Source organism: Ascaphus truei, chromosome 12, assembly GCF_040206685.1.
Source record: "Ascaphus truei isolate aAscTru1 chromosome 12, aAscTru1.hap1, whole genome shotgun sequence".
In the NCBI taxonomy this organism is placed as follows: domain Eukaryota; kingdom Metazoa; phylum Chordata; class Amphibia; order Anura; family Ascaphidae; genus Ascaphus; species Ascaphus truei.
Genome location: NC_134494.1, coordinates 7454258 through 7480869, shown reverse-complemented (window position 1 = coordinate 7480869; position 26612 = coordinate 7454258). Strand labels below are relative to the sequence as shown.

The 26612-nt window shown below is 44.3% G+C and overlaps 1 protein-coding gene across 7 annotated transcripts in view; it reads right to left on the bottom strand.

Annotated features, from left to right (window-relative positions):
* Positions 1-26612, bottom strand: part of LOC142464329 (uncharacterized) — a 794668-nt gene that overhangs the window by 57620 nt on the left and 710436 nt on the right. For 4 of the 7 annotated variants that reach the window (XR_012787649.1, XM_075567828.1, XM_075567827.1 and 1 more), the window contains one exon: positions 4119-4160. The exons of 2 other annotated variants lie outside the window; for them this stretch is intronic. The gene's annotated coding sequence lies outside the window, so the exon portion shown is untranslated. Of the gene's footprint in view, positions 1-4118; positions 4161-14036; positions 14427-26612 lie in introns of those variants that run through there. One more of the 7 variants, XM_075567832.1, reaches the window with a different exon arrangement.

Genomic DNA, 26612 nt, shown 5'->3' with positions numbered 1-26612 from the left:
CACATGGGAGCCCTGGATCAGCCCGGGAACCCTACCCCCCGAATAGGTCCTAACGAATAGCCAACCAACTGAAGAGGCGGAACGAGGAGTGCAAACCCACTACCCCCCCCCATCTTCCCCCTCTTCTGTCGTCCCCATCTATCGCCCTGCCCTGAGTCCCCCCCTCTTTTCATACTAAATAACCAAGAAAACGATTTATTGAGACCCCTGACTCGCCTCACAGTCATGTACCGCTACCCTCAATGCTAAATGTATCATATTGATTGTAACCTCTGTCTGTAATCTTTATATGTGTCTCCAATAAAGGAAAAAAGATTTAAAAAAAAAAAAGCCTATGGCGACGGACCCCGTTGATTTCAATGGGGAAAGAGTTAAAAGCAGAGATTCATTTTTAAAGGGAAGAATCCTGTATTTTAAAAGTGTTTTAACCTGCATTTGTGTATCTCCGGTTCTTGGGGTCGCAGAGGGCTGAGATTTGGCCACAATGGGGATACAGTTCCGGCAAGAAAAGCTGGCAAATATCAGCCCACTGGGCCCACCAGAACCGCATATATTAATATGTGAAGATATTAAGTTGTGAATAGTATTTTGGATCTGGTATGAGGACGCAGACCCCATCTGCTATGTTAATAGGTCAAGAGGACAGACAGATGGTCTAGCATAAGCCCTCTGATCAAAGGTTGACCGCCCTGATTGTTTACAGTAGGGCGGAGGAACAAAGGACCTGAGTGGTCTGTAAGTGTCATAATTCACACTTACAGATAAGAAAGATTCTACTTCAAAGGAATTTTGCTAGCCAGCTAGGTGCCCAGGGTTAAGAGATAGGCCTGAGGTGGTATATAAATGATGCTCAGGATATCCTCATTGTCTTATGTCATTTCGTGATTGCTGCATGAACTGCTAATCAAGATTTCCTGATTATTTCGTCACTCCAACTTTAAGTGCATATTTTGTCTGTTATTTGTATATCTCGTGTGTTCACCTTTTTCAAGGAATAAATTATATTTTATCATATCTAGTCGTGTTCAGTTCAACCCAGGTATTTTTGGTGTAAATTATAGCTTGTCATAAAATTACCGTGACACCCGCCTGCATGGATCCAGGCTGGTTCACCAGAAGATTTTGCCTGGCAACCGTGAGGAAACCACAGCCTCCCCCAGCAGAGAAGCCTGTACCAGAGAAGGGCAAAAGGAGTTATCTTGCAGCTGGAGAAATCGGAGATGCCGGACCACTAATCAATCACACAAGACTGGCCAGCTGTCGTTAGAAAGGACCACAGTACGGTTTAGTTAGATTCCTGAAAGGAGTAGGTGTTTATTTTAGGATTTTGTGTTTTGCCTTAAAAGGACAGTAGCCCCAATGTTTTGGTTGCTGTTTTGTGGAAAATAAAATCACTCAAGTTTGGTTTATCCTAAAAATTACATGTGGAATCTGATCTGACCTCGCCTACAGGGCGCTCTGTTAACCCCTGCCCGCCCCCTTCCCCCCCCACCCCCCCAAGACAAACGGACTGTGTGAGCGGTTCAATGGTACCCTGAAGCAGATGCTCCAAACCTATGTAGAAGCTGAACAAGGAGACTCATTTACAGCATTTGATGTTTGCATACCAAGAGGTACCGTTAGAGTCCACTGGGTTCTCCCCCTTTGAGCTCCTATACGGTCACAGGGTTCGTGGACTGCTTGACCTGTTCTATGAGGGATGGGAAGGGGAGACTACTACTACTACTGATGCTCTGTGCTACAGTATGTAGTAACTCTCAGAGACCGGCTAGACCGACTCATGGGGTTGGCACAAGCTAACCTAAGGGATGCTCAGACCAAGCAGAAGACTTGGTATGATCAAAATGCCCGTAATAGACAGTTCATCCGTGGGCAGCAACTGCTTGTTCTGAAGCCCACTTGGCAAAAAAAACTCATGGCAGCTTTGGCTGGTCCATATACGGTTATCTGCAGGATGAACGAGTGCAACTATGTTGTACAGTTCGATGGAGAGACAGGAAGACACAGGACTTATATTAATATGCCTAAGGAGTACTTCCAGAGTGTGGCATCAGTGATGGCTCTGTAGCCCACCGATGGGGGACCCGGCGAGCCAAGCTCTGCCCGACCTCCTAGGGGAAGCTAGGCAGGGGGCACAGTGGAGCAGGTAGGGATAGGTCCCCAGCTCGAGGCACCCCAGCGGGTGCAGGCAAGAGCTATGCTAGACCAGTACCAGGACCTGTTCACGGATAAGCCGGGCAGGACCCATATCACTGATCACCCAAGTCCGCTCAAGACTCAATCGGTGTCAGATGCCTATCCCATGCCCCGCATGTATGAGCTGCTAGATGGGCTCGCGGTGGCATGGTATCGGACTACCATGGATTATGCATGGGGGTACTGGCAAATCCCAGTGACCCAGGAGTCACAGGAGAATTCAGCTTTCATCACTCCAAGTGGCTTATATGAATTTCTAGTTATGCCATTCGGGAAGAAGAATGCCCCGGCTAACTTCCAACGCCTGGTCAATAGGTTACTGGAAGGGATGCAGGGTTTCGCAAAGGCATACCTTGACAACATAGCTGTATTTAGCAATTCCTGGGAATCCCATTTAGTGCATGTAGCCGCGGCACTGAAAAGAATAGGAGAAGCAGGGCTGACACTCAAACCATCCAAGTGTCTAGTTGGGATGCAGAGGTACTTTACCTCGGGCACAGAGAAGGAGGGGGCATCTCAAGCCATAGCCGACTAAGGTAGAGGTAATTCTCGAATGGCCAGTGCCCCGAACAAAGAAGCAGGTTATGGCTTTCATAGGCACCGCTAGCAACTATAGGAAGTGTGTCCCCCAGTACAGCACCCTGGCCAAACACCTGACTGACCTGACCCAGAAGAAACATTCGGTTCCGGTGATCACTGATCACAATATCCCCAGCTGGTTACAGAGGGTGTCTTGGGAGAACAAAAAACATCTGCGCTGGAGCCTTGCCCTGCAGGAATTTGACTTTACTATCCAGCACAAGAAGGGCAGTGAGCATGGCAATGCAGATGGGACTCTCTATCGACAGGACATCCCCAGTGACAAGAAAACCTCCAGGATATCCAGGTCTACGGAGCCTGTGGGGTCCCTGGTAGCTACATAAGCACCATAATACATGTGGAAAATAAAGTGACCGCTGCTTTTTTCTGTTTTCATGTTCCCTTGGCCTTAGAACTATGAGATGTCTTGTGAAACGAGGTTACAGTAAGAATTTACTAAAACGGGCATATCAAACAGAGACTCTTTCTTCGCAACGAATACAAATGACAAAACTGATGATGGTAGAGTCATCAGATACGTTATCACATACAATACCAAATGGAGAGAAATGAGGACCAGTTTTCAAAAGCATTGGCATATCCTTTTAAATGAGGACCTTGTGGACACTTTAAAAAATAAACCATCCATGGTATGGAAAAGAGCCCCTAATATCGGAGACAAAATAGTTCATAGCCATTTTCAGAAGAAGGGACAAAGTATGAGTAATTGGCTAACTGATCACAATAAAGAATCTTACAAATGTGGCTCTTGCAAGGCCTGTCAATTCATGATGACAAATGAAAAATTCACGAACAACAATACTAAAAATTTTACTCAAAAAACTTGAATTGTAAAACGGCCGGAGTAATCTATATGTGGCCTCAAATATGTGGGCAAAACCCGCACACAGCTGTGAAGGAGGGTGCTGGAACACATAGGATCCATCGAAAACTCAAATTATACATTAATCTCAAGACATGTGAGAGAATAACATGCAGGCAATACAGGGGTGCTCTCTTTCCAGGGCATAGATCGCCTATTACCAACATACGTACAGGTGATTGGGACAAAAAATTACTTCAAAAAGGATCTTTAATTTAAACACTGTCACCAAAAGGATTCATGTTTGCCCCATTTATAGAATAGACTGTTAGATGTTTAATTCATGATTGACAATAAGGACCCTCCCTCAAGTCTTTGTTTCTACATATGAGACACACATATGCAGAGTTCTTGTGTTCTTATATAGAATGTTATCTTTAATATCAATGAAGCCTCTCTGTGCTTAGCACATGATCACAGAACATGTTTGAGCATCTTTTTATTATTTTAAAGTACTCACTGTGTGTATATGGTGCGGTCTGTGAAATCCGTTTTTTTCACTCTGAAAGCAAAAAGAGAAGCGTCAGCTATCACCACAGCAACGGGGACGCTATAAAACAACGTCTCCCAGCGTGGTTACGTATCCCCAGAAGAAGCCGTGGTTACGGTGAAACAGCTGTAGGGAACGCTGCCTCAAGCATTTCACCATACATTGGAAACAGGGAGGACACACTACGCGTACCTGCAGGACATGGTATATGTATTTTTTTCAATCAAATCTTTTGCATTGTATGAACAGTGAGGCTGTGATCAACTGCAAACTATTTTTAAAGGACAGTGTCAATAAGCGCAATACAGTGCTGCTATAATGAGTGCTACATTGGATGGGGGTATTAGCTTCTGTGTTTTTCTACTGAAAGGCGTTGTAGTTGATTTGGATCCCATAAAGGATGGTGTGTGCTTATATTTCACATTAATTTAACTACCAGTGGATTTCTAGAACAAAATGCTGATATTTATTTAGCATAACTTTCATTACCTACCAACACTATTAAAGGAAATGAGAAAGTTATATACTTTCCCCACAAAAACGAAGATAATAACCCTATAGTGATGCTTTCAAATTGAAAATCATAATGGCCAATGTCCATTATCAAGAGTGACTACCAGGTTATACTATTTTAAGTGGTTCTGACCCTGTAATTGAACCTAAAGTTCATAAGTATCTTGCGCTTAACAAAGTAATTTGTTTATTTTCAGCCACTATCTACTAGTCTTACTGCAGTCTACTCTTTCACTGGCAATTATATACATTATTAAATTACCATTTAGTATAGCTCTGGGTCTTCTTTTATTTTTTTTATTCATTTTTGAGTGTAATAAGTTAAGAAATAAAAGTTTTATATAAACAATGTAGACAGTATTTTTTTGAAAAGTGTCTTATTTTTGTGGCCTGTAATCTCTAATTAAGGAGTAGTCGGGACCTGTCAGTCCACCTATATACCCACTCCCTAAATTGTCCAATTTCTATCCTCTTTCAAAATATCTACCATAACCAACGGCCATTTATGCTAATACTGCCACTGAGTTAATTATAGTGTATACTAGCTGAGAGACCCGGCGTTGCCCGGGATGTAATGTTCCTGCTCCTCTCTCTCTCCTCTCTCCTCCCCCCTCTCTCTGTTTGTCCCCCATTCACATCAATCCAGTCCCCCCCCTCCCTCCCTCCCTCCTTTAGAGCTCTGTTTGTCCCCCTTTACAGCTTCATGCAGTGTGTGTGCGTCAGTCATTGTGTGTGCGTCAGTCAGTCACTGTGTGTGTGTGTGTGTGTGTGTGTGTGTGTGTGCGCGCGCGCGCGTCATTGAGTCTGACGCAGAAACACAAACACACACAGACTGACTGACGCACACACACACAGTCAGTGTGTGCGTGCGCGCCTTAGTCAGTGTGTGTGCGGCAGTGTGTGCGTGTCAGTCAGTGTGTGCGTGCGTGCGTCAGTCAGTCAGTGTGTGTGTGTGCGTGCGTCAGTCACTGTGTGTGTGTGGGGGGGGGTGCGCGCGCGCGTCAGTCAGTGTGTGTGTGTCAGTCAGTGTGTGTGTCAGTCAGTGTGTGTGTCAGTCAGTGTGTGTGTCAGTCAGTGTGTGTGTCAGTCAGTGTGTGTGTGTGTGTGTCAGTCAGTGTGTGTCTGTGTGTCAGTCAGTGTGTGTCTGTGTGTCAGTCAGTGTGTGTGTGTGTGTCAGTCAGTCAGTCAGTCAGTGTGTGTGTGTGTGCGTGCGTCAGGGTGTGTGTGCGTGTGGCTGTCAAGGGTTGTGTGCGTGCGGCTGTCAGGGGTTGTGTGCGTGTGCCAGTCAGTGTGCATGCGTCAGTCAGTGTGTGTGTGCGTGCGTCAGTCAGTGTGTGCGTGCGTCAGGCAGGGTTTGTGTGCGTGCGCCAGTCAGGGTTTGTGTGCGTGCGTCAGTCAGGGTGTGTGCGTGCGTCAGTCAGGGTGTGTGCGTGCGTCAGTCAAAGGGCAGACGCGGGGGGGTGTGAAGGGCAGGCGTGGGGGGGGTGAAGGGCAGGCGGGGGGGAGGTGAAGGGCAGGCGGGGGGGGTGAAGGGCAGGCGGGGGGGTGAAGGGCAGGCGGGGGGGGGGTGAAGGGCAGGGGTAGGGGGGGTGAAGGGCAGGGGGGGTGAAGGGCAGGGGTGGGGGGGTGAAGGGCAGGCGGGGGGGGTGAAGGGCAGGGGTAGGGGTGGGGGGTGAAGGGCAGGGGTAGGGGGGTGAAGGGCAGGGGTAGGGGGGGTGAAGGGCAGGGGTAGGGGTGGGGGGTGAAGGGCAGGGGTAGGGGTGGGGGTGAAGGGCAGGGGTTATGGTGGTGAAGGGCAGGGGTAGGGGGGGTGAAGGGCAGGGATAGGGGGGGTGAAGGGCAGGGATAGGGGGGGTGAAGGGCAGGGATAGGGGGGGTGAAGGGCAGGGATAGGGGGGGTAAAGGGTAGGGGGTGAAGGGCAGGGGGGGTGAAGGGCAGGGGTAGAGGGGGTGAAGGGCAGGGATAGGGGGGGTAAAGGGTAGGGGGTGAAGGGCAGGGGGGGTGAAGGGCAGGGGTAGAGGGGGTGAAGGGCAAGGGTAGGGGGGGTTAAGGGCAAGGGTAGGGGGGGTGAAGGGCAAGGGTAGGGGGGGTGAAGGGCAAGGGTAGGGGGGGTGAAGGGCACGGGTAGGGGGGGATGAAGGGCAGGGGTAGGGGTGAAGGGCAGGGGTAGGGGGGGTGAAGGGCAGGGGTAGGGGGGGTGAAGGGCAGGGGTGGGGGGGGGGTGAAGGGCAGGGGTGGGGGGGGGGGTGAAGGGCAGGGGTAGGGGTGGGGGGTGAAGGGCAGGGGTAGGGGGGTGAAGGGCAGGGGTAGGGGGGGTGAAGGGCAGAGGTAGGGGTGGGGGGTGAAGGGCAGGGGTAGGGGTGGGGGGTGAAGGGCAGGGGTTATGGTGGTGAAGGGCAGGGGTAGGGGGGGTGAAGGGCAGGGATAGGGGGGGTGAAGGGCAGGGATAGGGGGGGTGAAGGGCAGGGATAGGGGGGGTGAAGGGCAGGGATAGGGGGGGTGAAGGGCAGGGATAGGGGGGGTGAAGGGCAGGGATAGGGGGGGTGAAGGGCAGGGGTAGGGGGGGTGAAGGGCAGGGGTAGGGGGGGTGAAGGGCAGGGGTAGGGGGGGTGAAGGGCAGGGGTAGGGGGGGTGAAGGGCAGGGGTAGGGGGGGTGAAGGGCAGGGGTAGGGGGGGTGAAGGGCAGGGGTAGGGGGGGTGAAGGGCAGGGGGTGAAGGGCAGGGGGGGGTGAAGGGCATGGGGGGGTGAAGGGCAGGGGTAGGGGGGGTGAAGGGTAGGGGGGTGAAGGGCAGGGGTAGAGGGGGTAAAGGGTAGGGGGGTGAAGGGCAGGGGGGGTGAAGGGCAGGGGTAGAGGGGGTCAAGGGCAAGGGTAGGGGGGGTTAAGGGCAAGGGTAGGGGGGTGAAGGGCAAGGGTAGGGGGGGGTGAAGGGCAAGGGTAGGGGGGGGTGAAGGGCAAGGGTAGGGGGGGTGAAGGGCATGGGTAGGGGGGGATGAAGGGCAGGGGTAGGGGTGAAGGGCAGGGGTAGGGGGGGTGAAGGGCAGGGGTAGGGGGGGTGAAGGGCAGGGGTAGGGCATGAAAGTGAGGCACAAATTGTTGGCAGGAGTAAAATGTCCACACACACACACAGATCCGAGGAGGCTGCTTGGCCCCCCCAGCGGGTGGGGAGTTAAGGTAACACCGGGGAGTTAAGGGAGTGCCGGGGAGTTAAGGGAGCGCCGGGGAGTTAAGGGAGCGCCTGGGAGTTAAGGGAGCGCCGGGGAGTTAAGGGAGCGCCGGGGAGGTAAGGGAGCGTTGGCGGCTGGGGTAGGAGGGCCGTGCCGCGCTTACCCTCCGTGTTTCCGGGAGCCGGTTGAGAGCGAGGGGGGAGGAACCTGCAGTTGGCGGCAGGGGCAGGAGGGCCGCGCTTCCCCTCCGTCTGGGAGCCGGTGCAGGGCGGCGCACGTGATGGGGGGGACGGGGGACAGAAGGGATGGGGGTGTGGGTGTGTGTGTGTCTCCGTCTCTCCTTTGGCCCGTCACTCCGCCTCAGGCCAATGAGAGGTGTGCGGGGGCGGGCGGGCCAAGGGAGCAATCTCATTGGCCTGGCCCAAGGTCCAATGGGATTGCCGCTAGGGACACAGGGAGGGACACAGGGAGACACATACAGACACGGACACATATGACGCTTTCAGAAATATATACTAAGATATAACGAATATGTTTATCATTATTGGAAGGAGTGCACCCATTCAAAGGGATTTTCTTTATGTTCTAATGTTCTTATGTTCATTGTTTATAGTCTCCATCTGGCTACTATTATCCTTGGGTTGCACCACTCTCAGTATAGAGCAAGTGTTTATTATCTCCTATATTGAGATTTCTTGTGTCAGTTTTAGGTGGCATATTTGGGTAGAAATGCAATTATTTTGGTGGCAGGATTTCGGGGGCCTATATATGCGCAAAAAAAGAGAAAACCATCAGTCAAAATGAATAAAAAACTTAATAGATTGACTCAAATTTCACATATTCAAAATCACAGAACACATTATTGTATCATGTGAAATTTGAGTCAATCTATAAAGTTTTTTATTCATTTTGACTGATGGTTTTCTCTTTCTTGTGCTTCCTTTTTGTGTATATGTTCTGGTTTATTCCCGTTGATCACGGGAGAGGGGAAGCAGCAGAGGGATACCATCACTTCTGGATACAGAGGGACTTTTGTTGGGACTGCGCATACTTTCCTTTTTGAGGAGTTCGGGGGCCAAATTTACCGGTAGTCCTTTAATTCTCCCCGGTGAACAGGCATGATTTGCCTGTACGCGGGGTGAATTACACCGGGGTTTCCCAGTGTCCCCCAGACTCCTGTTTGTCGAACCCTAATATCCCAAATCCATTTCCCTTATGAATATAAGGTTCCCCAAAGTGTATGCTTTATACATTGTTATAAGGCTCTATATAGTCAGCCAGGGTATCAGCATAGACGCCGTCCTGTCTGTATAGAGTCCGTAGTTCGGAGAGGATGTCAAGAAGTGAGAAAACCGTTTGGCGAGCGGGGATGGACGATTACCCAGGTCCGGAGAACAAAAGGCACCCTGTGGGGAGACCTTTTGTATCTGCCAGACCTGGTTGAGACTTCCCAGCGGGTTGCATTGGGTTAGCTGGGGAAAGATGGCGAGCGTAGACACTTTCCCCACTGGCTAATCAATATTTCCGGCCCACACGACTTTGAGCCTGCTTGGCACACCTCCTCCCCTGACGTCAGCCTAGAGACAAGCTCCTGCTTCTATTGGCTGGTGGGAAGTTTCCCACACACTGGTCGCTCCTCCTACGTCTATGCTGAAGATAGTTCAGCGGAAGGTATGTAAGGAGATGCCCCAGTCACAGAACCAGGCCATCCTATGACTTGAGTCAATGAAGCTACAGGAGGGCGGGCTTTTCAAAGTTGCTCTGTTCGAAATAGCAGAGCAACTGGCTTCATTTTGAAGCTAGAAAAGCCTGCCCCAAGGAGAGACCAGGCAATTGACACCTTTTTACCAGGATCATTCATTGAACAAAACAAGGTAGTGAAGTAAATTGAAAATGTATTCGCATACATAGTGGAACACAAAATACAGGCGAAAAGACACCCTTACTGTGGTTCTGTGGTAGGAACATAGCCTCTCCTAGGTGCAAGGAACCCTATATTAGAGTTTTACCCTGACCGAGAATTAGCCTGGAATCTCCTGGTACCCAAATCGGCGTGAAGTTCCACACGTCACCACACCCTTCTCTACGGAGGACATGTTTTTTCTTGACCGGGACTTTGTACCAAACTCCTGAAACTAAAATCGTCTTGAAATACCAACCGCGACCACTACGCTCATTTCTGAGAACTTGGTCGCAAAAAGCTGGACTGAGAATTTGGCAGGCGAGCTTTCCTAGGTTGAAAACTGAAGCCGGTGCTCTCCTATTCGCACAAGAGCACTTTTGAAAAGCCTGCCCGCGCTCTGACTGAGGACACGAATCTGATTGGTGCATCGATCCTTATAGTATTTTAAGCTCCATTCACAAAATACTATAGCCAGAGTGTGAGAACTTTCTCAAGCAGCCAATCAGAGACAAGCCAGTAGAAAAAGAAGAGCTGGCTGCAGTCCTGTGAATGTGTATAAACTGTCTATATGCGCTCTGCTAGGAATAAGAGGGCCATATCACCGTATTAGGGGTTAATGAATACCCACAAACTACACCGGGCATAAGGGGTTAATGTATATCCCCACACTCTACATAGGGTCACTGGGATAAAGGGACACTGCCCAAGTAATGCCCATGTACCCTGAATCCAGTATAGGGGTTCAGGGAGTTACTCCAGCACAGGATAAAGCTGAGAGTTTAGTGGTGTAATACATAGTGGACAGACAGAGCCCCTGTAGATAGCACTCTGTTTCTGTATGAATTGGTGATTTATTTAAAATAACTTTATTAATTGAAAATACCGTTAAAATATTGGGGTTTAAAACAATGATTAAATGATGCCAAGTGTGGCTAACTCTATGGATAGGTGTATCCAGAGGAGTATACAATGGTGTATTAATGCCCAGTGTTAGGGTATTTCACTGGCCCTAGTGTTCCTCATATGGAGAGAATGGGCTAGAGTTCTTGTAATGAAAGTAGCGGCTGTGTGGACCACAGATGTAGTGCCCCAGTATTGAAATACTAGTAGGTGCACTAGTTGATTGGACCTGTACTTAGCTGCTTTTGGGCTGCAGCTAATGGTACATTATAGACTTGTGTATACAGATCTAGGTCTATGTGCACCTATTATGAGTTTTTAACACCAGCATTTGTGGGTGGTGGTATTTAAATACAAGTGTGTGATACTTAACACGTGTACATCCCAAGTGTGTAATAACAGGGCTAGGATAGACACTAGTATTAGTTTTGCAATACTGGTAAGTTAGTGGCACTGCTGTAAATTCTGTATATGCATATACCTAATTAACAGCTGAGTACTGCTCCTTTTAGGGTATTAATATCGGTCTATTATGGAAGACCTTTCCCTAGTTGGTGTAGTGCTCTTCATATGTGGTAATGGTCTGGCACTCCAGAGGTTAGTTGCTGGATTGGTTGCCGTTTTGCTCAATGTGTATACCCCTTTAAGCTAAATGCTGTGTTTGGGGATTAGCATTCAGGCTTCCTGCATTTATACTGTGATTTACTGCCAGATATTCTCTGTGCTTTACTGATGTGTGACTGCTAAGATCGTAGGATCTTGCAGCAGTCCATTACTGTGCACGGGCTGAGACACGCTGACTCTTTGAATCTCTCTGAGTCAGTGTACATGAACTTAGGCTCTGCTCGTGCACGTGGTCACGTGCTTGCCGACGCGCGCGTTTCGCGAGTGCTTTGTCAAGGCTAAGGTAATTATTTAACGATATTGTCAATTAATAAAGTTATTTTAAATAAATCACCAATTCATACAGAAACAGAGTGCTATCTACAGGGGCTCTGTCTGTCCACTATGTATTAAGTTATACGCCCTTTGCAGCACCAGTTTCATTGTTCCATAGTAAAGCTGAAGCGGGGGTAAACATACGTATAAACCAGTTTAGTGGTGTGTAAGGAAAATGTTTAAGTCTGGTTAGAATAAAACTGTGCAAGTTAGGTTTTTAAAGAATAACAGGGATGGACTAGTAAGTGTAGAAACAGTTAAGGTTTTTTCACTCTCACCCCAACAGACTTAGTACATTTTAATAAAGAATTGTAGAAAAATATAGGTTATTGAAACTAGTATGTTTTAAAATGTATATACTTTTTTACTGTAACATACGGTAGCGGCATTGAACCTGGCATTGTAAGGTGTTACGTGGGGAGGAGAGGTGAACAGTTTGTCCTGACAGATGGCTAGGTGTCGGGACAGGGAGACATTAGGTCTCCAGTAAAGTAGGCTTGGCTAGGTATGCTGAAGTGCAAAGTTCACACATGCTCGTGGCATGCCTTGAAGCCTCTGCCAGTCTTGATGAAGTATGGGCAAACCGTGCCAATAGGTGGGATGATTGGTTCCCACGCAGTGATTCGCTTCAGACTGGAAAGATGGGACTTGTGAGTTTTTAAAAAGTCAGGTGTAGCCAGTCAGGAGTTAGTTCCATCTTGAAAGAAGTTCCATCTTGTAAACAGATTCATCTAAGCTACAGCGTGCGGTACAGAGACTATTTCATCGCAACTAAGGCCGCGCTTATAGTGCTGGTGACGTCGCCCGAAAACAAATACATTGCCGGTGCCGCGTGCACTTACGGCGACAAGCAACGTCGCCGTCGCGAAAACCTGAAGCCAGCAAAATTTCATTTTTCAAGGGCCGTCGCATCACGTTCCAGCCCTTGAACAAATCAAATTGCCGGAATCCCGCGCCACCGCTGCCCGCCGAAACATAACTTTTGCTGGTGGCGACGGCACTCGTCGTGTCGCCGTCGACGGCACTATACTGTAGGCACAGCCTAAGGATTGTACCCTGCTTCAAGAGTTCGTTAGAACTAAGGATTCGCAAACGAATCCTGCAAGGACAAAACGAAAAGTTTACTTTGGGCGGAGAAATAGGGGTTGCAGCTAGCTCCCCTAGCCAAGGACTGTCTCACGGGTCTATTTGTGCATTCACCCCACGTCTGGGAATGAATGCCTAGACACATGATTTCTGTGGATTTCGTTCTATGGACATTTTATTTTGTTTTGCCCCAACACAGTAAGTGTTTATTCGTGTTATTTTGTAAATTAAGCTGGATGTGTTCTTTATGTGAATAAATTACAATTTATTTTATTTCACGCTTTTGTTCAAAGGATCCAGGTATTAATGTGTCAATAAGCATTGGTCTCCCGTGACACCCATCACAACCTTATAAATGGTTGGGGTACCCACGAACCCTATACTGGTTCTGGGCTACCTGGAACTAACTGAGGTACCCCTCTGTTACCTAGGGATCTCCTCAGCTATAGGGATGCTTATTCATCCCTGATAGATTTAAGTCCCTAAGCAGAAGGGAATCGTATTGGATCTACCAGATCAGCACTTTGGCCCCTGGTGGGTTTTTTCAGTATGCAGCAGAAAAGAAAGCGCGCACCTAAATACTTATATAAGGGAAACTGATTAATAGCGTGAACGCTCGATAGTGAATATAGTGATAATCACCACATGAGGAGAGATGCAGCTGGTAAGAGGGTGTTTGCCAACTCCCTTAATATGAATCACAGCAACAACTCGCTAAGCGCAAACTCTCCTCATATGTAAAAAATAAGTAAATAAAATGCATAAAACAGATACGCATGCTGCCTTGTGTACATTACAGATACGCATGCTGCCTTGTGTACATTACAGATACGCATGCTGCCTTGTGTACATTACAGATACGCATGCTGCCTTGTGTACATTACAGATACGCATGCTGCCTTGTGTACATTACAGATACGCATGCAGCTCTGCGTATAATACAGATACACTGCTCTGTGTATAATACAGATACACACTGCTCTGTGTATAATACAGATACACACACACGTGCTCTGCGTATAATACAGGTACACACTGCACTGCGTATAATACAGATACACGCTGCTCTGTGTATAATACACACACATGCTCTGCGTATAATACAGATATACACACGTGCTCTGAGTATAATACAGGTACACACTGCTCTGCGTATAATACAGATACACACGCTGCTCTGTGTATAATACAGATACAGAAGCTGCTCTGTGTATAATACAGATACACACGCTGCTCTGCGTATAATACAGATACACACGCTGCTCTGAGTATAATACAGATACACATGCTGCTCTGAGTATAATACAGATACACACGCTGCTCTGCATATAGTACAGATACAGAAGCTGCTGCTATGAGGGAAAGAGTAATGAGACCTACCAGAGACTTCTGTAATTATTCCCGTTCCAAGCTCACAGGATCAGTTCCTCAACTTTTCTTCCCTGAGATTAAAGCTTTTATTGCAGTATTATTGTATTATTTACCTGTAATTGTAACCATTTATTGTCTCTACAGCAAAACCAGGGAACGCCCTATCATGCCGTTACATACATGTACAGGATATGTGACCCCCCTCTGTTCCCTATTTACTGTATATCTCACCGTCCTAACCTCACTACAGCAGAGAAATGTGACGGAGAAAGAAGCGGATCGCAGCAAAGAACTTGGGGGCTAAACACTAGCAGGTTTATTATTTCAGTTCATTTCTCTATTTCCTTAATTACATTTTCAATCTGCCTTTAATTGCAATATATGACCATTGCATTGTCACTAATATATAAATGTTTTAGCTAAATTTGACATGGATAAGATAATTTTTAGATAATATACTTTAAATTTTGGAAGATATTAATCCATGTCATAATCCTCAATATTCCATCCTAGGTTTGTTCGCTGTTTTAAACTTTGTTTATCATTATACAGGTTTTCTTTGATAACAAACGCCATATAGGCTTTTCGTTTTTACTTTATATATATTTTCTTTTGTTTTATAACTTCTGATGTTATTTTAATGTTATGTCTTTGTTTATACGTACCCCCGATCAGAGAATGTATGACTCAGAGCCCATCTCTCATTGGTTATTCACATCAGCCAATGAGATTGATCCGGCCGAGTTCGCGCCACTGTGGTGATGAGTCATACATCAGCTGGGGGCAGGGGGACGCTTATATCAGCTGTTAGAGACGCGACTGTAAAACACTCTTTGACAAAGGGCTACTGCCCGAAACGCGCTAGAGATCCTACCTGCCATAACACCATGATGTCTACCATGGAATAAAGTATGTTTAAACCTCTTACCTGCTGGTGTTTAGCCCCCAAGTTCTTTGCTGTGCTCCGCTTCTTTCTCCGTGACACTTCTCTGCTCTACTTATCTACAAGCGTGATGCACGCCAACGGAACCTCTGCCTACAAGCGTGATGCACGCCAACGGAACCTCTGCCTACAAGCGTGATGCACGCCAACGGAACCTCTGCCTACAAGCGTGATGCACGCCAACAGAACCTCTGCCTACAAGCGTGATGCACGCCAACGGAACCTCTGCCTACAAGCGTGATGCACGCCAACGGAACCTCTGCCTACAAGCGTGATGCACGCCAACGGAACCTCTGCCTACAAGCGTGATGCACGCCAACGGAACCTCTGCCTACAAGCGTGATGCACGCCAACGGAACCTCTGCCTACAAGCGTGATGCACGCCAACGGAACCTCTGCCTACAAGCGTGATGCACGCCAACGGAACCTCTGCCTACAAGCGTGATGCACGCCAACGGAACCTCTGCCTACAAGCGTGATGCACGCCAACGGAACCTCTGCCTACAAGCGTGATGCACGCCAACAGAACCTCTGCCTACAAGCGTGATGCACGCCAACGGAACCTCTGCCTACAAGCGTGATGCACGCCAACGGAACCTCTGCCTACAAGCGTGATGCACGCCAACGGAACCTCTGCCTACAAGCGTGATGCACGCCAACGGAACCTCTGCCTACAAGCGTGATGCACGCCAACGGAACCTCTGCCTACAAGCGTGATGCACGCCAACGGAACCTCTGCCTACAAGCGTGATGCACGCCAACGGAACCTCTGCCTACAAGCGTGATGCACGCCAACGGAACCTCTGCCTACAAGCGTGATGCACGCCAACGGAACCTCTGCCTACAAGCGTGATGCACGCCAACGGAACCTCTGCCTACAAGCGTGATGCACGCCAACGGAACCTCTGCCTACAAGCGTGATGCACGCCAACGGAACCTCTGCCTACAAGCGTGATGCACGCCAACGGAACCTCTGCCTACAAGCGTGAGTACTCCTGTCCTTCATGTAAAGGATTGGAGGTTTATCTTGCTTAAGTGCCATTCTCCAGGGTGACTGTTATTAATGGTGCCCACATAGAGCTTTGTGTATATACATGTTACTCCTTTGTTGGAAACTATACACCTTATGTCCCCACACTAAGGAGATTAATCTAGGCATATTGGTTCATTTTAAACTCATGAGGCTGGATTATATTTGTTCCTCAAAACTGACTAAATGTACCTTTTAAGACATTGTTATACTTATGGTCAAATACAGTTGAGCACCGAAATCTCTGGATCCTGTCCTATCACTGCTAACCTCACTATACTTCCTGTATTAGAGAAACACTGCTCTGTGTATAATACACACCCTGCTCTGTGTATAATACAGATACACACGCTGCTCCGTGTATAATACAGATACACCCTGCTCTTTGTATAATACAGATACACACGCTGCTCTGCGTATAATACAGATACACACGCTGCTCTGCGTATAATACAGATACACACGCTGCTCTGTGTATAATACAGATACACACGCTGCTCCGTGTATAATACAGATACACCCTGCTCTTTGTATAATACAGATACACACGCTGCTCTGCGTATAATACAGATACACACGCTGCTCTGCGTATAATACAGATACACACGCTGCTCTGTGTATAATACAGATACACACTGCTCTGTGTATAATACAGATACACACGCTGCTCTGTGTATAATACAGATACACACGCTGCTCTGCGTATAATACAGATACACACGCTGCTCTGCGTATAATACAGATACACACGCTGCTCTGTGTATAATACAGATACACACTGCTCTGCGTATAATACAGATACACACGCTGCTCTGCGTATAATACAGATACACACACTGCTCTGTGTATAATACAGATACACACTGCTCTTTGTATAATACAGATACACACGCTGCTCTGTGTATAATACAGATACACATGCTGCTCCGCGTATAATACAGATACACACTGCTCTGCGTATAATACAGATACACACTGCTCTGTGTATAATACAGATACACACGCTGCTCTTTGTATAATACAGATACACACTGCTCTGTGTATAATACAGATACACACTGCTCTGTGTATAATACAGATACACACTGCTCTGTGTATAATACAGATACACACTGCTCTGTGTATAATACAGATACACACGCTGCTCTGTGTATAATACAGATACACACGCTGCTCTTTGTATAATACAGATACACACGCTGCTCTGTGTATAATACACATACACACGCTGCTCTTTGTATAATACAGATACACACGCTGCTCTGCTTATAATACAGATACACACGCTGCTCTGCATATAATACAGATACACACGCTGCTCTTTGTATAATACAGATACACACGCTGCTCTTTGTATAATACAGATACACATGCTGCTCTGCGTATAATACAGATATACACGCTGCTCTGCGTATAATACAGATACACACGCTGCTCTGTGTATAATACAGATACACACGCTGCTCTGCGTATATTAGATACAGAAGCTGCTGCTATGAGGGAAAGAGTAATGAGACCTACCAGAGACTTCTGTAATTATTCACGTTTCCAAGCTCACAGGATCAGATCCTCAACTTTTCTTCCCTGGGATTAAAGCTTTTATTGTAGTACTAGCTGAGAGCCCCGGCGTTGCCCGGGATGTTTGTGGTGTGGGTGTGGCATTTGGGTGGGGAGTGGTCCACGCGGCCCATGTGCGGTGGTAGTGCTGCTGTGGCTGTACTAATGGTGATTGTATTGGTGTGCTGATTTGGGAGGGTTTGGTGCTGATGTGGGGGTGCGGATGTGGGTGTGCCGATGGGGGAGGTGCAAAGGTGGCGATGTGTGGGTGCTGATGGTGTTGATGGGGGCTGGGAATGGTGGGGAGCCGAGAATGCCAGTGTGCTGGGGGGGCATGGGATACCGGTGTGCTGATGTGGTGGTGGTGGTGCTGGGGTGTGTGTGTGTATACATGTTTGTGTGTATACATTGTATGTGTGTGTGTGTATACATGTGTGTGTGTGTGTATGTGTATGTGTGTGTGTATACACGTGTGTGTGTATGTGTATACACGTGTATACACGTATGTGTGTGTATACACGTGTGTGTATACACGTGTGTGTATACACGTGTGTGTGTGTATACACGTGTGTGTATACACGTGTGTGTGTGTATACACGTGTGTGTGTGTGTATACACGTGTGTGTATACACATGTGTGTGTGTATACATTGTGTGTATGTATATATTGTGTGTGTGTATACGTGTGTGTGTATACACATGTGTGTATACACGTGTTATATTGTGGAATAAGTGATATAAGGCGCAAACAACTATTAAAAAGTAACAATAGTGAATAAATCTATATAAAGGGAAGTGTGATGATTAAAGTCCAACCACCCAGCTCAAACCTCACTGGTGGGACCTGTTTCACGGGTTCCAAGGATTCAAGTATTTTTCTCAAACATCCAGGGGGAGCATATGGGGAAAGAAATAAAAATTTAAGTGCAGACGTTTCTATAAAGTAGAATGATATAGTCTTGGCTCGTATAAATGTATTACTCACAAGATGTATGAGTTAATCAGGCAATTGGCAAATTGGGTTGCCACCCATCTGTATCTGGACCCCCCTTGTTTAAGATACCGTCAGCAGGATGATGTATATATAATAGAGAGAGAACTACATAGTGCGATCAAAAAGGTACAACTTTATAATTTAAAAAAACGGGTCAATAAAATGCGCACTTACAATGTGCCAGTAAAAATCATGCATGTATCTCACAAATGGAGAAAATGGAAGCTCCCCGAACTGCTCACCGCCTCCCTCGGGTGTTTGGCTGGCTTTCTCTCACGGATCTGTGTGCCGATTCAGAGCCTCCCTCACGGCGCCCGTCCAGGAAGATGACGTCACGGCTGCAGAGTTGGTCAGCTACGGGTCGCGTTTGAGTCCAAAATTGGTACACTCTACGCGTTTCGCCCAGCTTGCTGTAGCTGTTGTCGGCTTCGTCAGGAGTGTGTAAAGGTTGGGTGCAGTTGATACTTATATACCCTATATACATGCTAATCTATTCAATTATACAATTAAACAATTGAACAACCTGATCTAAGACTATTATTATGGGAGTAAACTTGGAACTTACAAGTAATATAATCAATTGCTACGCATATGTTAATGTGTAAGTACAGATGACAATACATAAATGGAGCAACCAGAGAACAGACATTATGACCTTGTGATGTTTCAAGGTGCATATATATATAAAGTTACAATGATATCCCAACTTGGGCAATATGAAATGTCATTAGACAATTAATGTTTTGAATGGCATATATTTGGATTATCTTCCTTTCTATAATCCTCAAGGCGCAACACATATAAAAATAGATTGGGGAGATGGAGTTTGCGGGGTAAACTCTGTGCTCAGTATAAGACTGTTCACAACATTTTATAATAGTTTTTTCTTACTTCTTCAATGGGTCTTTTATTTCCAATAGTTCTAGCAATAATGTTCAAATTGCAAACAATGGGTCTATCAGAACAGTATTGTTATGAGTTAATATATATGTGCAGTCTTTGGTGGGGTGCAATCTTCTGCACTAACATATATCTGGGAGCTAGTTTGTCATGAAGATATGGCAGGGTATTTATTTCTGATGGCAGTTTAATGGCATCTTATTCTGGGTGTATCTTGGTGGTCCAAACTTTATGTTTAGTGTATATACGTTAATAGATAAATATAATGAGCTGTAAAGATAGTATACAGATTCAATTTATCATATTTGAGATGTGAAGCAAAATTCTAAAGGCTTTCACTAGGGTTGCGTTGACAGGGGGGCTAAATACATATGGAAAAAGACGAAGTGAAGAAGAGTAATTATAAAAAGTAAAAATAAAAAATATAAAATGTAAAAAAACAGTACTTAGGTGCTACAAAAAATCTCTATCAATCAACTATAATGACATTTCATTTACAGTTTGTGGACACAGGATCAAACTATCAACATATAGATATAGTGTGTACAGTTGTAGATTCCTAGGTGATATCCTGAAAAATAAGATAGGAAAAGCTGATGCAAAGACAAAGAGACAAAGGAACAGAAGAGGATCATATTAGTACCATCATTTTGAGCATAATCTATTTCAAAAAAGGAGCAAGATCTATCTCAGCATTGAGGCCTCTTGGAGCTAATGTTTTGAGGCGATGGATCCAAAATGTTTCCCTCTTTAGGAGTTCTGACCCCCTATCCCCTCCCCTCCAATGGGGTAGTACATGTTCGATGGCTTTAAAGACTAGGCCTGTTGGTTCCCCACCGTGACATTCAGAAAAATGATTTGGAATACTGTGGTTGGTTAATTTTCTCTTGATGCCACTCAGATGTTCGATAATTCGAGTTCTTACTGGTCTTGTGGTCTTTCCGATGTATTGTAACTTGCAGGAACATTCCATTAGATAGATTACATGGTCTGTCCTGCAAGTCATAAAAGTTTCAATATTGAAGACTTCACCGGTGACATTAGAGCAAAAATTGGTATGATCAGAAGACCTAAAACCACACGCCTTGCAACTTGTGCAGCCAAAAAAACCTTTCTTATTTAGCCATCTATTGTTCTTAGAATTGGAGTCCCTTAATGCACTAGGGGCTAGTTTGTCTTTAAGATTGGAGGCTTTTTTAAATATCACATTTGGTCTATCGGGGATATTGGGGCCCAATACTGGATCATTTTTAAGTATATCCCAGTGCTTGTTACAAGATCCTTGTTATCCATAAGTTGTTTAAGGGCATCTTTTTCATTCTTAGTTAGATTTTCTTTTTGTTGGTTTCCCTTTTCTTTCAAATCTGTACTCAAATTTTCAAATTCTTTTGTTATCATTTGAAAAAAGACTTCCAAATGGTTCCCTTTAGCAAATTGTGGAAAAAAGGTGGATTTAGGTTTCAACCCTGTGTGTATATATTTTCTTTCTTGTTCTACCACTGCTGGTACTTCCCTGATAGTGTTGTGCTCGATGTCTTACAAAAATATGTGGTCAAACAAAAGGCTTATTTGAAAGACACAGCCTTTGTAGATACTCAACCTTTTGAATTGTGTAAAGTGGGAGAAACACTTTCTATTGGCAACATGTGACGTTGCTTCACTGTATACAATTATAGAACATACACAGGGTTGCGAATCAGTCAGGCGGGTTTTACAGGGGGATGAGACTTTACCAGCATCACAGGCTGAATTTATTATTGACAGTATAAAGTTCATATTAGAGCACAATTATTTTTGGTATTCACACACTTTTTATTTGCAAAAATGTGGGACGGCGATGGGGACGAGATTCGCTCCAAGCTACGCCAATCTGTTTGTATCAGATTGGGAGACAGACAACATCTGGTCAGGGAGTGAGCTTGGTGCGAATCTTGTCCTTTATCGCCGCTACATTGATGATGTGTTTTTCATTTGGAGTGGGGGAGAAGACACACTCATTAAAGTCATTAATGAGATGAATATTAATTCATATAATTTGAAATTCATTAGTGAGTGGAGCAAGGATCAAATCAATTTCCTAGATTTAAATATCTATATCGAAAACGAATCTATCAAAACAAAAACCTATTTTAAAGATATAGATAAAAATAATTTCATCAAGAGAGACAGTTGCCATTTACCACAATGGATGGACAATGTACCAGCAAGCCAGTTTACCAGAATAAGAAGGAACTGCACAGACAAAGAACAATACATTACACAATCTGAAAAAATCAAAAACAGATTTTTGGAGAAAAACTACAAAGAGGAAACAATAGAATCAGCTATAAATAGGGCAGGGGAACTTCAGAGAGAGGATCTATTGGTACCCAAGCAAAAGAATTCAAATAGAAACAACAAATATGATTTTGCATTTCTGACGGGATATAGCAGAGATGCAGGAAAAATTAAGAATATCATTCAAAAGCACTGGGATATACTTAAAAATGATCCAGTATTGGGCCCCAATATCCCCGATAGACCAAATGTGATATTTAAAAAAGCCTCCAATCTTAAAGACAAACTAGCCCCTAGTGCATTAAGGGACTCCAATTCTAAGAACAATAGATGGCTAAATAAGAAAGGTTTTTTTGGCTGCACAAGTTGCAAGGCGTATGGTTTTAGGTCTTCTGATCATACCAATTTTTGCTCTAATGTCACCGGTGAAGTCTTCAATATTGAAACTTTTATGACTTGCAGGACAGACCATGTAATCTATCTAATGGAATGTTCCTGCAAGTTACAATACATCGGAAAGACCATAAGACCAGTAAGAACTCGAATTATCGAACATCTGAGTGGCATCAAGAGAAAATTAACCAACCACAGTATTCCAAATCATTTTTCTGAATGTCACGGTGGGGAACCAACAGGCCTAGTCTTTAAAGCCATCGAACATGTACTACCCCATTGGAGGGGAGGGGATAGGGGGTCAGAACTCCTAAAGAGGGAAACATTTTGGATCCATCGCCTCAAAACATTAGCTCCAAGAGGCCTCAATGCTGAGATAGATCTTGCTCCTTTTTTGAAATAGATTATGCTCAAAATGATGGTACTAATATGATCCTCTTCTGTTCCTTTGTCTCTTTGTCTTTGCATCAGCTTTTCCTATCTTATTTTTCAGGATATCACCTAGGAATCTACAACTGTACACACTATATCTATATGTTGATAGTTTGATCCTGTGTGCACAAACTGTAAATGAAATGTCATTATAGTTGATTGATAGAGATTTTTTGTAGCACCTAAGTACTGTTTTTTTACATTTTATATTTTTTATTTTTACTTTTTATAATTACTCTTCTTCACTTCGTCTTTTTCCATATGTATTTAGCCCCCCTGTCAACGCAACCCTAGTGAAAGCCTTTAGAATTTTGCTTCACATCTCAAATATGATAAATTGAATCTGTATACTATCTTTACAGCTCATTATATTTATCTATTAACGTATATACACTAAACATAAAGTTTGGACCACCAAGATACACCCAGAATAAGATGCCATTAAACTGCCATCAGAAATAAATACCCTGCCATATCTTCATGACAAACTAGCTCCCAGATATATGTTAGTGCAGAAGATTGCACCCCACCAAAGACTGCACATATATATTAACTCATAACAATACTGTTCTGACAGACCCATTGTTTGCAATTTGAACATTATTGCTAGAACTATTGGAAATAAAAGACCCATTGAAGAAGTAAGAAAAAACTATTATAAAATGTTGTGAACAGTCTTATACTGAGCACAGAGTTTACCCCGCAAACTCCATCTCCCCAATCTATTTTTATATGTGTTGCGCCTTGAGGATTATAGAAAGGAAGATAATCCAAATATATGCCATTCAAAACATTAATTGTCTAATGACATTTCATATTGCCCAAGTTGGGATATCATTGTAACTTTATATATATATGCACCTTGAAACATCACAAGGTCATAATGTCTGTTCTCTGGTTGCTCCATTTATGTATTGTCATCTGTACTTACACATTAACATATGCGTAGCAATTGATTATATTACTTGTAAGTTCCAAGTTTACTCCCATAATAATAGTCTTAGATCAAGTTGTTCAATTGTTTAATTGTATAATTGAATAGATTAGCATGTATATAGGGTATATAAGTATCAACTGCACCCAACCTTTACACACTCCTGACGAAGCCGACAACAGCTACAGCAAGCTGGGCGAAACGCGTAGAGTGTACCAATTTTGGACTCAAACGCGACCCGTAGCTGACCAACTCTGCAGCCGTGACGTCATCTTCCTGGACGGGCGCCGTGAGGGAGGCTCTGAATCGGCACACAGATCCGTGAGAGAAAGCCAGCCAAACACCCGAGGGAGGCGGTGAGCAGTTCGGGGAGCTTCCATTTTCTCCATTTGTGAGATACATGCATGATTTTTACTGGCACATTGTAAGTGCGCATTTTATTGACCCGTTTTTTTAAATTATAAAGTTGTACCTTTTTGATCGCACTATGTAGTTCTCTCTCTATTATATATACATCATCCTGCTGACGGTATCTTAAACAAGGGGGGTCCAGATACAGATGGGTGGCAACCCAATTTGCCAATTGCCTGATTAACTCATACATCTTGTGAGTAATACATTTATACGAGCCAAGACTATATCATTCTACTTTATAGAAACGTCTGCACTTAAATTTTTATTTCTTTCCCCATATGCTCCCCCTGGATGTTTGAGAAAAATACTTGAATCCTTGGAACCCGTGAAACAGGTCCCACCAGTGAGGTTTGAGCTGGGTGGTTGGACTTTAATTATCACACTTCCCTTTATATAGATTTATTCACTATTGTTACTTTTTAATAGTTGTTTGCGCCTTATATCACTTATTCCACAATATACTGTTTGTTTTTGGGTGAGTGGGCAGCACACTTTAAATTATGGATATTTGCACTAATAATGTTAATGTGTTTTCTAAGAGATTACAAAGAAAGATTAATTTTGACAAAGTAGTAGAGGAGGAAGAAGTTTCTAATGATGAAAATGTAGAAAAAATAATCACAAATGAATTCACTAAACTAGAAAAAGTGATGATTAAGGACACAAAAAAGTGGTTAGACGTTGTATTTTTACAACAATATAAAGATTGTGATATAATACCAAGAGGATTGCGAGTTCAAAAGAAACCATCCTTTGATTTGGAGGATGAGTCTTTTTTGGCAAGCTGGAATCAACTGTTAGATGATTGCTCCCATGGGCTGATTGATCTCATTATAAAACAACAAAAAGCTCATTTGCAGCAATTAGATGAAGAGATTAATGCAATAAAAGAAAAATTGACCCCCTTTGAAAACACAAAGGAATTCAAAGAAAAAGATAGCCTATTACAAAAGAAACTAGAAGTTCTAGAAAGAGATACAGATAACAATAAAACACAAAAATTACATAGAGATGAGGAGGACTACAGAAAGGGAGAACAAAGAAGCTGGAACAAAAATAGGATTTTTAAGAAATACTACAAAAGTAATTATAGAAAAGAACAACATGGAGACAGACACATCAACTATGACAATAAAGCACACAGTGAAAGGGAAAGAGATGAGAAACAAGACCATCAGAATAAAGACAAAATGACTAGAGAGAACCGCCATTCTCCAAGAAAAGAACCTTATAGAGGAGGAGACAGAGCTAACTACACCCCTATTAACCAATCAAAAAAAGATAAAAGAGAGGAAGATAGGACACGCAAACAGCAAAATAGAACTAATTCAGCAGACTCTAGAGAGAAAAGAGATAACAAAGAAAGAACTAATTCATCAGACTCTAGAGAGAAAAAAGAAAAGAAAGATCTAAAAAGACAATACAGTGCAGATTCCTCTTTTTTAGGGGCAGAGGGCCCTTCTACTTTGTGGGATCCCAAACCACAACCACAGATAGAGGGGGGTCAGACGGGCAGCTCAAAAAGAGGAAGACTTTCAGAGGAAAGAGGGGTAGAAGAAAACACAAGAAATACCAAAAGGAGCGCAAAGTAAATATAGAAAATGTTTTCAACTTAAGTAAGATAGCTTTATCTGACACACAAAAAAGTGTTCTATCAAAGGGGTTGTCGTTTGCACCTCTGAAAACACATAGCAGCTTTGACTTATATATTGATGCAAACCGTTTCCTAAGGAAACTCACTGTGAAACGCTATTTCCTAGGGAGACACATCGAGCACAACACTATCAGGGAAGTACCAGCAGTGGTAGAACAAGAAAGAAAATATATACACACAGGGTTGAAACCTAAATCCACCTTTTTTCCACAATTTGCTAAAGGGAACCATTTGGAAGTCTTTTTTCAAATGATAACAAAAGAATTTGAAAATTTGAGTACAGATTTGAAAGAAAAGGGAAACCAACAAAAAGAAAATCTAACTAAGAATGAAAAAGATGCCCTTAAACAACTTATGGATAACAAGGATCTGGTGGTCAAACAGGCAGATAAGGGGGGGGGGATAGTTCTGATGGATCGAGACAAATATGAAGAAGAAGCATTGAGATTGCTAGGAGACACCAACACATATGAAAAATTGTCAGGCAATCCCATCATCAAATACACAGAAGAACTCAAAATGCTGTTAGATGGGGGAAGGGAGACCGGCATACTGGATGAAAAAGAATATGATTTCTTATATCGAAATAAAGCCAAGATGCCGGTCTTCTATTTCCTCCCAAAGATCCACAAGAGTGTAGTCAATCCCCCAGGCAGACCAATAGTCTCGGGGATTGACTCGCTAACTGCCAACCTCTCTTTATACATAGACACATTCTTACAAAAATATGTGGTCAAACAAAAGGCTTATTTGAAAGACACAGTAGAGATACTCAACCTTTTGAATTGTGTAAAGTGGGAGAAACACTTTCTATTGGCAACATGTGACGTTGCTTCACTGTATACAATTATAGAACATACACAGGGTTGCGAATCAGTCAGGCGGGTTTTACAGGGGGATGAGACTTTACCAGCATCACAGGCTGAATTTATTATTGACAGTATAAAGTTCATATTAGAGCACAATTATTTTTGGTATTCACACACTTTTTATTTGCAAAAATGTGGGACGGCGATGGGGACGAGATTCGCTCCAAGCTACGCCAATCTGTTTGTATC